This window comes from Ursus arctos, unplaced genomic scaffold, assembly GCF_023065955.2.
Source record: "Ursus arctos isolate Adak ecotype North America unplaced genomic scaffold, UrsArc2.0 scaffold_28, whole genome shotgun sequence".
Taxonomy (NCBI): Eukaryota; Metazoa; Chordata; class Mammalia; order Carnivora; family Ursidae; genus Ursus; species Ursus arctos.
In genome coordinates, this window is record NW_026622963.1 from 32,958,777 (window position 1) to 32,974,393 (window position 15,617).

Sequence of the window (15,617 nt, forward strand, 5' to 3'; positions counted from 1 at the left end):
GCCTTCTGGAAAAAGGGATGTGTATGCAAAATGGGATTTGGAGGGAGATATGTAAATGCCAGGTCTGGTCTGGCACAAGCTGGCTGGGATGGGAGTGGGATGCAGGCTGCCTTGGATTTAGGGTCAGGATGAAAATAGAACAAACCTGAGATACACGGTAGGGCAACGGGAACTTGACAAAATCAGGAAATTGACAAAATGGAGATGTCATTTTTAGGGAAAAATAGGGGAGAAAAGCATATTTAGAAAAATCATGAAATCTTTTCCAAACCATCCTCTTTTGCTCTCTTCTTTGGAACCCATTCTGCAGGGATTTGCCTGGCTCAGAGTGGTTCCATGCCCCAGGCCCTACTAAAATGTACCCTCATAGGCACCTCTGACAACCTTATAGTGGTCCTCATAGATGGCAGCAGTAGGAGTCCCTGGGCAGAAAAAACCCATGTGTATTGGACGGTCCAAAGCTGGAAATTCACCTGTTTTGCTTCCGAATCTCTCCCTTATGTCTTGGACTGAATTTTTTTCTGGGGGTATCTGAGAGCAAAGATATCATATTTTTTCATATTTAATTCTTGTGCATCCTGAGGATGACTGGCCGGGGAAGGTGAATCCCTGCACCCAAGGCTGAGGGGTAGTCACAGCATTAAGGAGGAAGCAGGTGATGGCTGGGGTGAGCAAGAAGCAGCAGCACACACGGGTCACTCACCTCTGGAAGGCTGCAGTGGGGCCTCCAGGTGTGCGGTCAGGCTCAGTTGGGGGTGATTCAGGGAGATCCAGCGTGACAGCCCCTTTTCCCTGTTGACCCACTTGTCGTGAGTAGGTCAGGTGTGTGCTGAGAGCCCTAGGAGGAGGGCTGAGGCACGGTTTGTGTTTTCATTTTTCGGTGGAACATGAATTTAATCAGCAGCCTACTTGGGGCCTAGGACCTCTCCAAGCCGCGGACACAGTCGGTTGCACCTTCTTTGACACTTCAAGAGAGGAGGGACCCAGCAGCCTGGTACTGGGCACCAGGGCCAGGCTCCAGTGTAGCATAGTTCTGGAACGCTGTGGGTGGGACACCGACCCTCGCGCTTAGTTCCTCCCTCCATGCTCAGTTTACGCGCGTGGGCTGATGCTGGAAGGTGCTGGGCGTAGGGAGAAGAGGAAAGTTAAAGGTGAACCGGCTCCTACCCTCGGCTTTAGGCCTCCCAAGTGCGCACTTGGCCGCCCTGGAGAGACCTTTACCACGCCCCGCCACGTGTGTCCCCAGACCTCATAGTCGGAGCTCCCTAACTCTGATGGTTCGCGGTGCCTGCCAGGCTCCCTGGGACTTGGGGAAGGCAGAGGAGTTTGAGGGAAAGGCCAAACGGTGCGGACCCAGGAGCGCAGCCCTAACGCTTTTTAGGGTAGAGTAGGCGCTCTCCCGGCGGCGGGGAAGGAAAGCCGTGAACGCCGAGGCCATTGTAAGCCTGGGTGGTGCGGAGCGCGGGAAGGGGGCTGGGATTTGAATGAGAGCCTGTGATTGGCCAATCCCTGGACTGACGTCACTTCCCCGCGGGGCGATTAGCGTGCTAGAGGAGGGCTGGCGGTCCAGTGCGCTGGGGGCGGCCGCGGCGCCCGAGGCTGCCGAAGCGCACCGCGCGGGTGCCCTCAGTGCGCCCCGGACGCCGTCGGAGCAGGCTGCCGGCGCCGGTGCCCGGACGCACAGAACGGGGAGCAGGGGAGGAACGCGCTAGGAGAGCGAAGGAGGGAGGGAGGGTGGGAACTGGGCGGGGGCTGCCGGCCTCGGCTGTGGGAGTCAATGTGTCTGTGTGTCTGTCGGTCCCCTCTGGCTCTCCGCGTGCGCCAAGGGCTCCGGGAGCAGTGCCCTCTCCGGTTCCCTCGCCCAGAGGGCAGCGGCACGTGGGGCCCACGGCGCGGCAGCGGCGGTGGCGAAGGGAGGCCCGTTTCTCTCTTTGGTTATCTAGCTGTATGAGTGCCACAGAGCCGTCATAAAGCTAGATAACCGAAAGTAGAAATGACTCTCACAACTTCTGTGTACGAGCGCCCGCCCCGCTGGCCGCCCCGGCCCGCACGAGCCAGAGACACCCCGAGGAGCCCAGTGCCGGCCCAGCGGACTCCAGCCCGGCGGAGCGGCCGCACCCGGACCAGGTACCTGACCTCGGCTCTCTCTCCAGGGACACTTACCGTACCCTGGAGGAACTTGCCAGCTTTTCCCCTACTCCTCCTCTTTCCCCGCCCCACTCCATCCCCCAGCGCCGAAGCTGGAACCCCAAAGTGGAGAAGACCGGGGGAAGGGAGGGGGTTGAGGTTGCAGAGGGGTCGCTGGCGGGGAAGGCACCAGCCTTCGCCTTCACCCCATAAATCAGGCTGGAACAATCCTCTCCCGGAGCTGCGGACGGGGATTTTGGGATGCAAATGCGGTGGGAGAGAGACAGCGGCCGGTAGGGGGTGGGGGTGGGGGGGATTCAAGGGGTGGGCAGGGGGCTGCCCCGCCGCTAACAAAGCGGCCTTTATCGAATTATTCGACGAGTCAGCTCCTGAGCGTCATTAGCATACGGCTTGGGGGTTGCCGGAGCTTCGCCCCTCGGTGAGGTCAAGTTCTTGATAATTTGATCACTTTTCACGGGCTCTGGCAGCTGCCTTTGTGTGCAGTTGGGGGGTCTGTGTGCAGCGTGAAGCGGAGCAGAACTGGCGAGGAGTGCGCTCAATGGCTAGGGGCCGGGGCGGGGGCCTCCCTCCCCGACGGGCCGGCCCTGCCCTGCATACAAACCAAGCGCTGGCGGGCGGGCGGGAGGGACCAAACCCAACCCCGAGCCACCTATGCACCAGCCCTAGCCAGGCCACTCCTGCCCGCCGCCTCCCCAACTTCCCTGAGTGGTTAAGGTGCTGGCAGGCTCCCAGGGTCACTCCCTCCCAACCCCCCCACCATAAGATGTATTACAATGTCTAGCAAATAAAAAAGCAATTGGGGGAAATCTGCATTCCGTTCCCATGGCAACCCAATGCAGCACACCCGGCCACTCAGGCTCCCAGCCCCTCTTAGCTGGGTGTGGGGAGTGCCCCTGATCACTGCATGGGGATCTAGGTCCCACATAGCAAACAGTGCTGGGGTCCCTCTTGAGGTTCTCATCTACCTCCAGATTACTGTCTTCCCTGACACCTCAGCCTGTCCTGAAGCTCAGGGCTCCCGGAAGCTTGGGGAACCACCTTGGCTCCTGGAGATGAGTGGCTGTGGAGCCAGCCCTGGATCCTACTTTGCCTCAGGGAAGAAAGGATCCAATGTAGGTTCAGCCTCCCTCATGGTTTGGAGGGCTCTCTAGGTATGTGGGTGTGTGAATGCTGTGATAGGCAGATTGGAGGGGACTTGAGCCACCACCCAGACATGACCTCCCATCCCCTTGTCCGTATATACACCAGAAAACGTGTGGAAGCCTGAAATGATTCTTCCAGAGTCACAGAGCTCAGAAGTGTGGAGCTGGGCCCAGGTCACTTGACTCCCCATCTTGGCCCACTTCATTCCCCAGAGTCTCTTCCTCATTTATGAGGCCCATGTTCCCAGCTCCTATCCAGAACCTACCCAAGTCCTCTTGTAATAATAGAAATCTTTTTCCACTCTCATTCCTTCAAGCCCCACCCCCTGCTTTTTTTTTTTTTTTGGCCTTTGCTTAACACAATTATTTTGAAAATAGGTTAAATGTGTAAAAGGGGAAAATTCAAATAATACGAAAGGGAAATCCATTGGTCCTGTGAGGAGGAACTTCGAGGCTGAGGTGGATGGTGGAGGGGGACTGTTCACTGTACCACCTTTTGAATTTTGAACCATGTGAATGTGTTAGCGATTGAAAATAAGAATGAAATAAGAAAACAAAAGAACAGACAAGAAAGTCAGTTGCTCTCCTTGGTCTCCAATTCTCATCCCCAGAGATAATCACCAAGTAGAGGTTTTCATGGATCCTGTGTGTCCCACCCCACCCCCACTTTGAAAAGCCAGTCTCCCTTTTTCCTGGCAAGAGGCTGAGGAAGGGTGGCGAGTGTGATTCAGGATCCACCAGGCCACTGGCTGCACACCCTAGGCTGCCCCTCCCTTCCAAGCGCACCTGGGAGCCTGTGCTCCGATCCTGACCTCATTTCGGAGGAAACCAGAGCAGCTCTTCCCGCCCCTTCGCCCCGTGCTCCCTGCCTGCCTTGCTAGCCAGCTGGCCCTGGGCCCCAGGGCTTCAATCTTCCATTCCCACCATCCCCATCCCTTTGCTATTTTGCAACAACGAGTCCCGCTAGTAGCCCAGTGGCTTTGCAGCCTCACAGCTGTGTCTGTACACTTCAAATGAGTTTTCTGTTTTTATTTTTAAACAGCAGGGTCTCAAACCGTCTGGGCAGTCCTGAAATCTGGGTCCGGGGGAGGAGGAGTCTGCACAGGGGAGAATGCGGTTTTCTTTCCGCTTTCTACGAAAATCCGTTGATGCAAACCTCCCAGATCAGGGGAAGGATCGCGGCGGCGGGGCTTCAGCGGGCAGAGTGCAATGGAATCCTAGTCTCCCGGACCCCGCCCTACACCCACCAGAAATGGCCTTCAGAGAGAGGCCAACCCTCCCAATTTCGGCCTCCCGGTATGAATGCCTTCCCCTAAAGAGCCATTTCAAATCCCCCCGGACACTTGAAGTCCCAGGAACAGGGTCAAAATCGGTGCCTCGCCCCATCAAACCTCTTCTGACTTGCGGGGGCCTGAAGGAGCCGGCTGGGTTTTGAGCCTTCTCTGCCCTCGCCCCCCTGTCCCAGGGAAGCCTTCCCCCAGGTCTTCTCTGGCCACTCGGCTCCCCATGTTTGGGCTTCGCTCTTGCCGCAAATCTACACTACTCCTCCCCACTCTGCCCCAACCCAAAAGGCTTTGGGGAACCTGAAAATTGAAGCTTCAGCTTGAAAGCCAAAATTGGTTGGAATCTCAAAGATGCTCTTCACCCAACCCTTTTCATTTGACATATAGAAATACCGAGCTCAATAAGGCCCAGTGGCTCGCCCAAGGTCGCACAGCAAGCCATTGGTGGGGCAGAGATCAGGGCAGGCACCGTGGTGAGTGAGGCATCAAGGGCTTCCTTCTCACTGGTCCGCGAACTCCCATCCCTGAACAACTGACTGTAGGATCGGGCGGTCCTCCGCCCCGGCGAACCGAGAACTGGCATCACCCGCCGCCGCCGAAAATCAGGCTGCGGCGCGACCTAGAAGCCTGACGCAGGCTGGCCAGGGATCTCTCCGCGGCCGCGGTCTGACCTCCCGGGAAATGGGACCAGAGCGCGGAGGGAGCGAGGCCAGGAGGCCTCCCAGGGCCCAGCCGCGACGCTGAAAAGCATGAAGGGTCGGAATTAGGCGCTCATTTAGCGAGCGTTACTAATCCGAAGTTACAGCGCTAATTCCCTGATCCGGCCGCTCCCACACGCAGCGCGGGGATTAGACGCGCGGCCACCGCCCCGCCCCGCCCTCACACCCCGGATCGCGCCCGCCCCGCGCCCTCGGGTCCGCGGGCTCGGGGCTAATCCGCCGCGCGGCGCTCGCCCGGCCCGAACGTGCCGCGGGGCGGGCCCAGCCAGCTGGGGTGTGCCGGCCTGCGCGCCCGGGGCCGGGAGAGGAGGGGAGGGGGCAGTCCCGGCTGGATCGTTGCGCCCTCCGAGACCCCCGCGACGCGGCGCGGTCCGGAGAGCCGCCCGGATCGCTCCAGCCCGGGTCTGCGCTCCCACGGCAGCGGCCCCTTGGAGGCCGCGGCGCCATTTTAATAGCCTTCGTTTCCCCCTTGGCATCCCTCGCGCGCGCGTGTGTGTTGGGGTGTCTCTGGCCCCCATCCCGCTTTGACTTTAGCCCCCTCGTCCCCCCCACCCCCGTCCGCCTGGATAGAGTGACCAATCAGCTCTGGCCTAGGGTGGGATGCGCGTCACCATGGCGACGGCCAGGGCGCCCTGGCAGTGCCGCCCATCGCAGAGGGCGAGTCTTCACTACGCCTGGACGGGTGAGAAGGAGAAGAGGAGACGGGTGGAGGAAGGCCGTGGCACCTCTCCACGCCCACCGCATTCTGCCTAGGGTCAGTTCAGTTTGGGTTGGGCAGGGAGAGGATGGAGGATACGGGCAGGGTCTTCGGAGAGCCCTGAGCTTGTCCTGGATTGGCGCTTACAGTTTTCCCATTACCCGGAGGTCGTCCTCCCCTCCGTCTTTCTCCTCTTGGCCCAAAGACCCATCTTGGTCTCTCTCTCCACCTCTTCTGTCTCTCTCTTCTCAAGACAGTGGTGTTCAGGAGCTCTCAGAATTTTCCCCCAAATTGCCCTGCCCTTGAGTGCTGTGACTTGGGGCAAGTCACTTCTCTTCTCTGAGTCTTAGTGTTCTCCTCCATGAGATGGGCTGGTGTGCAGGCATTGAGGGCACCGAGGGTGCTCTATCAAGGTTAGGGCCCCTTCTCACTAAGAGTCCAGGGCAAGACTATTAAGGGCAGAACTCAGAACTTGGGGATGTCCTTTCTGTCTGGGGTCAGCCAAGTTTGGGTGTCTCATGGCTTCGTAGAGCCAGCTTTTCATCTCTCCTCCAGACAGCTGGGAATCAAGAGAAGGGGAGGGTGTTTAAAAATAGAGCCAGGGTGGGGGCTGTGGCTGGAACAAAACCTTGGTCAGTGGCTCTGAGAACGGGCCGTCTCAGCTCCTGTAGCACGGGCTCCTTCCTTCCAGGCCGGTCCGGCTTAAGCACCACTTTAAGTGGTCCCGGCATTCACTGGCCGGCCCCTCACCGCAATTGAGCCGCAGGGGTTTGAAAAGAGGGCCAGGGCCTCAATGACAGGACCTTGGGCCAGGCTAATTGGTTTTGGTTCAAGGGGATACTGGATTTGTGAAAAGCTCCAAACTGCCTTTCCCACGCCAGAGTCAGGCCACGGCTTTAAGGAGAAGAGTTTGAGGAGCTTGGGGCCAGGCGAGAAAGCTGGGAGCCAGGTGCCTCCAGCCAAGGATCGCTTCCTAATGGCCAAGGCATTCCTCTGCTTGGAGAGTGGGGAGTTGTTACAAGGCACTTCATGGGTGCAGACAGGTTCTACTCTCTCTCTCTCTTTCTCTCTTTCTCTCTCTCTCGGTGGTGTCTAGAAAGGGGATCTCTTTTCTGAGCCTTTGGCCCACCCTAATTGTGGAGTGGCCTCGCTTTCCCCCCACTGGAATCATCCAGTAATCATCTAGCTTAGCTAATAGTTCTTGTCCCTGGAGCTGGACCAAACCTGGGCTTTTAGACTCTGGAAGAATCCTGGACTCTATCCTGAGGTTGGTCTCAAGATAGCCCACTTCAATCTCTTGAAATGTTCCTAAACCACCCTGAGCATTGGCCACAAGGTAGAGATGAGACACAGGGGGGCCTCGAGGTACTTTTTATTTATTTATTTTAAAAGCAAGGGTCAACTCTTTCTTTGCATTTAGAAATTAAGCATTAACTGTGTTATGACAAGTCCTATCATTATTGTAGATAATATTCGTGTAAATACTTTGGAGCATATATATCTTGAGGTATGCCAGATATCTGTGTGTTTGAACCAAATGATCTCAGGTTGCTGTATATAATCTACCTATTCTTGCATCTATAAGGTCTGCATATCAAATCACACACTTATATGACCATCTGTTCTATTAAGGGCAGTGGCAGGGTTGAGGGGGACCTATTAAAAAAATCAGTCCCATTTAAAATGACGTTGCATTGACTGAGACCCGTTTTTCATGGTTCATTGTGTGTTGAAGGGAGCATTTCTAAGTAATCACCAGCTAAAGAAACCCCCTACCTTTTTATTATCCTCCACGTTTTTCACCATGTTTGCCCACTTGAGGCATATGATAAATAGGAGAAAGGTACTTTGCAGAGATATCGAACTCTGTGTATCACATTTTCCATTTTTATTTCAATTTTTAATTGCCCAGAGCCTAATTTCTTTGGGCCTCTGCTGATTTGCACATTCGAGATTCATGTGTAAATATGCATGTGGTATGTGTGCACGCCTGGGCCTCCTTATCACAAAGTGTGCTCTCTCGGTGTTTAAATACACACAATCCACACCGATACACGATTATGGGCTTGCGTATTTGCCTCTTCTCTAGAATCCGGTTAATTTTCCCTTCGCTAATCCTCAAACCCATTAAGTTCCCCACCCCCTGCCCCCACAAAAAAAATTGCAAACCCTACCACAGACCAGTGGCCTCACCCCACTTCTCCAGCAGGCAGCTCTCCAGGCGGGGTGCTGGAGTGAAGGTTCCTATTAGGCAGACTTCATTAATGTTACCAAATATACCCCAGCACATTTACTCGTCTACTATGAAGTATTATCATAAATAATTAAAATTAAACTGCACTTGTCAAAATAAATGAACAAAGTAAGAGTTAGTGATGTCTCTGCCTTGATTTGCTTGCCTTGGTGTGCTTATTCACTAATTTGGAGAAAAGAGAGAAAGAAGGAGAGAGAGGAGGGGAGAAAGAAGAGACTGCCATGGGAAGGGGAAAGAAGAGAGGGAGAAACGGAGGAAAAGCGCTGTAAGTCGTCTGCCCTTAGGTTTCCAGTCATTAGGGCACTCTGGGAGGCTGGAATGCAGCTCATAATGAATATTGAGGTGTGGATGCGGAAGGAGGGATTTCTTTGTTTACTGAGGAATGGCCATGGGAATGGGGGAGAGGATTGCCTTTGGGGATTAAGGAGTGGGCTTTGTTTTTATGAAGGGCCTTACTTCTTTTCTGAAGTTTTCTGCAGCTAATTGATTCAATTCAGACATTCCTCCTCCCTACCCGGCCAGCCAAGGCCGTGTGTTTGTGAAATGTGCACAGCCCCATTTCCCCATCTGCTCTGGCCCCTTTCTCCACTGTGACCCTTGAAAAGGGTGTGAACCTTCACATCGGGGAGATCACAGACTATGGAGAAATCAGTGAAGAGGCCGAGACCTTTGTATGTATATGTGTGTGATATAAGCTACCTACATAATACACCTGCATCTATCTTATTGGAAGCATAATTCACATAGAAACAGACCATAGGTGTATAGTTGCATGGGTTCTGACAAGTGCATTTACACCCAGGTAGCCAATCCCCAAGACCTACAGCATTTCCCCAAAGCTCCCCTCCTGCTTCTTCTCAGTCCATCCCTGCTCACCTCCCTTCTGAGGTCTTTTAGTGTGGATTAGTTTGACCTCTCTAGAGTTTCCCACACACAGAAGTGTATGCTAGAACTTTTTTTTTTTTAAGGCTTTATTTCAAGTCTGGAGGTAGCACTGTCCTCAGAGGCCTGGCTGAGCGAGTGTCCAGGAGGTTTCATGTTTAGGGTCACATTGGACTTGGGCGAAACACTTTCCCCTCGGATGGACCCAGAAGTCAGACTTGTAATTAAAATTGGGGGGGGGGGTTCAGGGTGGAGCTGATTTGGGCTGGTCTTCTGCCAGGACAGCCCTGTTCTCACCCAAGGTCTGTTAATGAGCCGGGGACAGGTGAGCCTCACACATTCCAACCTGCCTTCTCTTCAGCGGCATCCAGGAGCCTACGGAGAGCTATTAATGGAAGGTGCCGGCTTTGTGCTAATTAGAACTTCCTTTCAGCTTCCATCTGTACAGGCACTCTAACCCCTCAGTGGTCAGCCTCACCCCCCCCCATCAGCTTGCAACCTAGCTTTGCAACCCCCCCCCCCATTGAATTAGGGTGTGCTGTGAGTGGAGCTGCTCTCCTCTGTCTCTGGCCAAATCCTGGGGCTTTGTGTGTCACAGGAATGTACAGAGTGGCATTTCTTGAGTCTTCGCTGTCTTGTTAGGGTGGAGATGCTATGCAAGGTGGGCAGGGACTTGGGCACCACAGCCATCCTGGCTAGGCTGGTCTCATGCCATCGACTGGGTTTATTTTGAAAGGGACCTCTACTCCTCTGCCCTCTGAAGAGTATAACTGCAGACCCTTGTGCCCTCCGTTACCCCGTTCCTGGCGCCTCCCAAGTCTGGTTGTCCCCACCCCTGCTCAACCTTCGGCTGCCATCTTTGTCACCTCAGGCAGCCTGGGGGTGGGGCTGTTTCCCTGGCTCTCTTCTGAAAAAGCCCAAACTTGTGTTTTCTTAAAATTTATTTCACATCGGGCCCAATGGGCATGATTTTTTTTTAATGGAGGTTGTCTCTCACGGAGTTTTCATTGAAAAAAAAAAAAGAAACATTAACGTCACATTAACGTCATTTAAAGAAAAAGTGCCTCTCAGCTTTGGAGGTTGGGGGAGTTACACGGCTTTCTGCCTGATTGTCAGCTGGGATGAAATCTTTTGCAGGAAACCAGAGAGAGGGGCATTTCCTTGCAGTGATCCTCTTTTTAGCTCCTGAATCTCCTCAGCTCTCCATTGGGGTTGTGTGTAAAAATATCATGCCCAATCTGCCCCTTCATCTCATTTTCTCCTGTGTAAATTATCCTGGTAATAATGCAGGTCACCCACTTCTCTGACTGTGTAGACTGGGATTTTAAAAATCAGGAGTGGATTATTGGTCAGCATGAGGCTTTGCCAATTTCCCCAATGTTCTGGACCCAGGCTAAAAAGAGGGATGGAAATGCCTCTGGGGTGCCCAGAGAGGCTGCAGGAATTCCTTGTTCACTGGTCCTGGGGAGAGCAGGGGGACTGGCCTGTGGCTTTTTTTTTTTTTCTTTTGTCCCTAGGGGTGACAATTTCTGAGCTGAGGCACTAGAGTGGAAGACCCGGGACAATCCTAGACTGGGTTAATAAACTAGCAATCCAAATTCCAGAAGGGCAGCAGCTGGGGGATGGGGGAGGATGCCCACACTTGTGAGGCAGAGTTTTTTTGGGCATGCTTTGCCATTGCAACTGGGTGTATCCTTGACGAGTCAGATCACCTCTCTAGACTTGTGTTTCCCCCGCATCTGTGAAATGGAGGTAACATAAGTAACTGCACCTCCAGGGTTCGTGTGGGAATTACGTAAAAATATACAAATAAAGTGCCTGGCATACAGTGGGCAATGAGCAAATGGTAGCTTTTTCTCCACGCTGGGGCAACGGGTGCATGTGGATGTCTGGATATGAAGTTCAAACCACCCGCAGGAGAGAGTGAAAGCACCAATAAATGGCCAGGGTTTCATGGGAGAATTGACCAGCCGCCTTCTTTCCTCAGTGCCTGCCATACCCACCAGGCCCGGAACTGGGAGACAAATTAGGACTCCAAGGAGCACCCCGTTGGGAGGGAGGGTCGGGCGGGTGTAAAGTTCCCTGCTTGGCTGGCTGGGGAGGTGCACCAGCAAGTGTCCTGAGAGACTTGAAAAGCGCAGGATCCAGGTTAACTTTCGAGGGCAAGAGGGCGCCGCCGGGAGGCCCACGGTAACTCGGGTTCCGGATTTCTAATAATTGGGCTTCCGGAAAATGGCCTGGGGTCCCGGTTCCGGCAGGTTCCGAGTGTCAGGACTCAGGAGCAGCGCTGTCGGGGAAGCTAGGGCTATCCTGGGGCGGTGGCTGGCAGGCTCTCTGCGATGCGCTTGGCCTTAGATGCACGGAGGTGTCCCATCTCACGGGTGGCTGGCTGCCTGGCCCGCTGAAGGGTAAGGAGCTCAGGGTCGGGACGGAACCCCCTTAGCCAGTACTGGGCTTCTCTCCCGCGCCCCGGGCAAGCGAGACTGAGGCGCGCAGTGTGCCCAGCAGCCGCCCCGGGCTGTGGTCGTGACCTGGCGGACGCGTGTGCCCTACTCCCACCTTCGAGAGGGACCACAGCGCGCTCCTAGGCGGGCGTGGGGGGCGCCTGATGTCTCCTTTCTGTTTTCCAGCTACTCCCCTGCAGGCGCCTTCCTCCTCGGCGCCCCCTTCTCCGGCACGAACTCGCCATCCGCACCGGTTCGTAGGAGGGCGCGCGGGTGGAAAGGTGAGTGGCCAGAGCCCGGGCGTGGGAGGAGGCGCGGTCTGCCTGCACCTTCACTCTGCCCCGGGGGTGCCAAGAGCGGGCTCGAGGGTCGGCAGCCCGGAGGTTGGGAGATTCCGCCATCAAGTCTGTGGGTGGTGGTTGTTTTTTTTAATAACCTGGGTCACCAAAAAGGCAACCCTCCTCCTTCCTAGGCCCGGATCCGCTGTCATCCCCCTCCGTGTCCCTCCCCGGGGGATGTGGGAACTGGCGTTAACCACACAGCTAGGGGCACGCCGTGCCCTGTGATACAGTTCAGCGGAGCACGGCGTGGGGCTCCCCGTGGGCGCCCGGCACAGGCGGCCCTGACTCGGCCTCTGACGCAGCCTCCTGGACACCCGGGCTCTCCCCGTCGGCGTTTCGCGGGAGCCCGAGGCGGTCAGGCCGGGAGCCAGACCCCTCTACCTGGGGTAGTGCGGCGGCCTCCCTCCTGCCCCGCAGCGGCCAGGCCGCAACCGCACTCTCCGGGCCGCAGAGAGTGGGCTGACCGGAGCGGACAGCGGGGACACTCGCGCCTCGCGTACGCCGGGACGCCGCCTGGGCCCCGCGGCCTTCGTGTCCCGCGGTGCCGCCGGCCACGGAGCGCGGGCGCGGGGGGCGCGCACCCCGGACCCCGGCCCCGGCGGGGAGGCGGGCCGGGCGCCGCGGGGCCGGGAGGCCATTTTGAGCGAGGAGGAGCGGCTGCAAGATGGCTGCGTGGGCACGAGGTAGGTCGCGGCGCGGCCCGCAGAAGCGGAACGCGCGTCGAGCGCGCCCTCCCGCCCATCTCCGCCGCCGCGCTCCGGGCGAAGGCTCTCCGGGCGCTAATGACGGCGCAGGCCGGGCCCGCGAACGGCCTCCGAGCCCTCCGTCGCGGCGGCTGCGACCCGGGCCGCTGCGTGCGCTCCCACCGGAGCCGCGGAGAAAGACGCGAGCGGCCCGTGGCCTCCTCGCCCGGCCGCGCGCTCTGGTCTGGGGCGGAGTGGTGGCGCAGGGTCGGAGTCCGGGACCGCGCGTGCTTCGCGCCCTTTCATTCTTTTCGAGGAATGTCAGGCGCATGGCTGACGCCCGCTTTCCCCACCCCCCCGACACCGCGAGGCGCGAGTGGCGAGCAGGCCCAGGCCGCCCTGCCCCGGACCTGGTGTGGCCCGGAGCTCGCGGACGGCCTCGGCGTCTGCAGCGATCGTGGCTGAGGACTGCCCAGAGGCTCCGTTCGCGTCCCCCGCCCCCCGCCCCCGGCGGTGCTGCGGGCGCACAGGAGCAGCACGTCAGAGCTCGTGTCCCACCAGGCCTCGGCCCATGGTCAGAGCAGTGGCTCTGCAACAGCCCGCTTTCCACCGAGTGAATAATTTAAGCGCGTTTGCCGGGTTTTATTTGTAACTGCCCCAGTTGATCGGCCGCTGCCCTAAGGCAGGTCCTACGCATATGCATTTGTGTAGAGTGACTAAGAAACTCCAGTTCTGTATTGAGTCTCCCTTTGTACCTAGCCCAGTAGTAAGCACTTCTCATGCTTTTGGGCCTCAGCTTGACAGGTAGGGTGGTGGTGATTCCCTCTTTTTGACTCTGGCTGTAGCTAGGATGTGGCCAAGTCAGGATGTGGAGTCAGGGCTGTCAGCCCCAAAGTCTGAGTTCTTAACCACAGGCTCTGCACGTGCATACATACACAAAAACACACGGATTCATCACCATTGTGATCTCTTCCAAGCCTGCCCTGAATCCAAGCCCCTATCTCCACACAGCCCCACCTCACATATGAGAGCTCTCCTGTCATACCCCGCTTCCTCCGTAACTCCTGGCCAGAGTCCTGGCCTAAAATAAATGTTGTATTTAATATTGTGTGTTCTGAGCCCCCTGGCAGCCAAGACAAAGAAGAAAATGGGACGATTTATAACCTTTGTCCCCCCCCCCCAAAAAAAAGCTAGGAAGCAAGCAAGCTCGCTCATCAGGGTTTGTAGAGATATGAACATTTCTTCCTCTGTAAGATTTATAGAAAATTTAAAGCTTGGTTATTATGTAGGTCAACTGCTCATGTCACAGATGAGAAACCAGGCCCAAAGAGGTTAAGTGATTTTCCCCAAGGTCATAAAGTTGGCTAGAAGAGTAAGCACTGGGGTCCAGTCCAATCGATTCCTAATCCAATTTCCCATCCTCTCATGAGCAGGTTTTAGTGGGTTTCTCAAGAGCGAAATGGTTTCGTTCTGTTTGGTGACCCCTCCATCCTCTACTATAAACTCTTCAGACCTAGGTGCTGTCTTGTTCCTTTCTTTGCCCTCAGTTCCCAGTGCTGGGCTGAGCTCGTCACTGTGGATGTCTGCAAATATTCGATAAAGGAACATGTGGTTCTCAAAGGCTAAGCTCCGGTTCTTGGATATGGTAGTGGTGGTGGAGGCAGAGGTTCTAACTTGAGTTTTTTGGAAGGACTTGGTTTTTTTGAATGTTGCATTTCTGAGCCCATAAATTCCTCAGACCTCTTTCTTTTAGCAAATGGTGTGAGCTGGGCATTTCCCCTTTCAGCAGTGGTCTGGCTCTTAACTGCCCTATCACATTGTTGGGTCTTGTGGGAAGGAGTCATTTCTCTCTTGAAGGACTATCCTGTCAATGAGACCTGCAAGCCCCTTTAGGGGAACTAAGGAGGGTTTCCTGATGACACTGGCACAGTCACCGTGAGACCTGGTGGACCCATTCTTTTGTCTTGGGGTGGAGAGCCAGCTTCTCTGGGCCAGCCCAGGTTTGGTTCCTGTGGGTTACATACAAATAACGGAACGTAGCTCATCAGATCCCCAGAACTTCTACAGATTAGTCAATTTCCATGGCTCCCAAAAGGTAGCCTTTGAACCCTGGTATGATAACTGTAGGCGCTAAATAAATTTAGTGAGCCTCCCCACAGGCAGATTCTCTGGAAATTTGTACCAGAAAGTTGTGATATTTGGGCTTGGGGGGGTGGTCTCCTTCTTGGTGAGGAGCCCCTATTGGCCGAAACGCCGCAGCAGATCCTGGCCGAAACCTGACCATCATCTTTGGGCTGGCTTTTGCTAGGCAAAGTGGGGTGGAGAGCTGAGGCCAGTTTATAGCAAAAGCCCCAGCTGTGGAAGAAAAACAGGGTTCAGCTCCCCAGATTAGTTACTGTCTACAAGGATTAAAGGCCCCAAATAATGGCTGGCCTCTCCCCTCCTCTGTGCCAAGGGAAGACATGTAAATACAGCCACACGCCAGCTTAGGCAGTAGATGTGTATAAATCGAATTTAGCAAATCAGATCATGGTTTAAATGCACTATTTAAAGCAGTCCTGCAGTGAAGCCTTTTACAAAGGGAATAATCATTTTGTGATGCTAATCATCAGCCTCCAATTTATCTCCTTTGTAAGTTCAGATGTTGGTGCACTGGGTGTTCTGAAATTGGGGCGCTCTTGTGTAGGGCTCGGGTGGTGGCTGTCTGCCTTCTTTTCTTGACCTCTCATTTTAAATGGGTGCATGTCCTTGTTCCCACTGGGGGCCTCAGGATGCTTGTCACTTAGCCTGATAGTTCTCATCCATCCCGTTCATCTTTTTATAATCTGATAGAGCCCACCCCTCAGCTGCTCCCGGCCCCTTTTCTGAGATTTGCACCCTTCCTGGGGTGGGGGTGGAGGGGATACAGGCCCTGCTGTTCTCAGGGCATTAGAACCAACTCCTTCTCTGATCTGAACCTTCTTTTGTTTCTCTGAGCTTCTGGTACCTCTGGTGCTGCTTGTGAAGAAGATCTCAGAGCCCACT